Source organism: Numida meleagris, chromosome 27, assembly GCF_002078875.1.
Source record: "Numida meleagris isolate 19003 breed g44 Domestic line chromosome 27, NumMel1.0, whole genome shotgun sequence".
NCBI lineage: Eukaryota > Metazoa > Chordata > Aves > Galliformes > Numididae > Numida > Numida meleagris.
The window spans coordinates 1,028,973-1,030,738 of NC_034435.1; the positions used below are offsets into that span (position 1 = coordinate 1,028,973).

The window sequence follows — 1,766 nt, forward strand, 5'->3', positions numbered from 1 at the left end:
CCCCACCACCCCTTTTTTTTTCTTTCCCCCCCATTTGGAAAAAACCAAAGCGTGCCCCATGGCGGGTTGGGAAACGCGGGTGGGTGGCGGGGGACCCCCATCCCCCGGACGCGGCCCCTCCCGGCGGCACGGATCTCGCGGTGGCTCTGGAAGTGGTTAGCGATGGAGCAGGGCCAAGCGCGGGGCGGTGCTGAGCGGCTGTGGGCCCAGCTCCCCCCCCCCACCCCGGGCGCTGCCCCCCCCCCACCCCGGGCGCTGAGCCCCACGTCCCCGTGCTCCCTCGTGTCGTCCCGCGGTGCCCGCGCGGCTCTTCCCGCTCCCGGCGCCCTCCGTTCGCACCCCGACGTCGTCCGTGGTCACGGGAAGATGCCCCCCCCCCCAACACGTTCCCCTTCCTTGGACCACGACACCGCACGTGCTCCTTGGCTCCCCCCACCGTCGTGATCCCGAGGCCCCGTGGGCATCCCGAGGTATCGCCCTTCATCCCACGCTCCTCAAAGCCCCGTGGCTGCGCCGCGACGTCGCCGTGCCCCCAAGGCCCGTTGGTCATCCCGCCCGCCCCACATGGCTCCTCCGTACCCCAGACACCTCCCACGGCCTTCAGTCATCGCTAATGGCTCTTCTCCCCCCCCAAAATGCTTCATTGCTCAACCCAAGATGGCCAACTTCCATTGCCCCAGATACCATCTCCAGCTCCTCGGTCATCCAAGCGGCCCCAAATGGCTCCTCCATACCCCAGGCACCTCCCATGGCCTTTGCTCATCACAACATGTCCCAGATGGCTCTTCTCTCCCCAAAAAACACGTCACTGCTCAACCCAAGACGGCCAGCACAGCTCTTCCATTGCCCCAGATATCCCCCCTAGCTCTTTGGTCACCCCCAAATGCCCCACGTGGCTCTTCCATCCTCCAAAGCGCCTCCCATAGTCCTTTGGTCACCCCAAGGAGCCCCAAATGGCTCCTTCCCCCAAAACACTTCACTGCTCAACCCAAGATGGCCAGCACAGCTCTTCCATTGCCCCAGATACCATCTCCAGCCCTTTGGTCACACCAAGATGTCCCAATTAGCTCTTCTCTCCCCAAAACACTTCACCGCTCAACCCAAGATGGCCAGCACAGCTCTTCCATTGCCCCAGATATCCCCCCTAGCTCTTTGGTCACCCCCAAATGCCCCACGTGGCTCTTCCATCCCCCAGAATACCACCCACAGCCCTTTGCTCACCCCCAAGATGTCCCAAGTTGCTCTTCCCCCCCCCCCAAAAATACACCATCGGCCAACCCCAGATGGCCAACGCAGCTCTTCCATCGGCCCAGACACCTCCAATGGCCGTTTGGTCACCCCAAGACGCCCCACGTGGCTCTTCCACCCCCCCAAAAAACACCACCCACATCCCTACGGGCACAATAAAACACCTCACTTCGCCCTCTGAACCCCCAAGTCGCCCCACACCTCCTTCGCTCACCCATCCCTTTATCCCCCACTGAGGTACCCCATTGAGACATCCACCGACCCCCCACCCCGGGGACATCCCCGTGCCCTTGCACCTCCACTGCTCCCAGCGCCGTGACGCTGGGGTGCGCACTGAGGGCCTCCCCCCCCATCGGGAGCCCCGCTATGGGGCTGGGCCCCCCCCCCCGGCAGCCGGGGGCCGCGCGTGCCAGCACATTTCTGGCTGCCTCGTCGCGGCGCAGCGGCCGGCCAAGCTCTGCGCTCACCGCCATGTGACGGCTGCCTGCGGCCGGCCAACGCTCGCTAAAATGGCGCAC

General features: G+C 64.8%; 1 protein-coding gene across 1 annotated transcript in view; it reads right to left on the minus strand.

Moving 5' to 3' along the window:
- Positions 1-1,766, minus strand: part of NFIC (nuclear factor I C) — a gene marked incomplete at its 3' end in the record, with an annotated part of 23,472 nt that overhangs the window by 2,300 nt on the left and 19,406 nt on the right.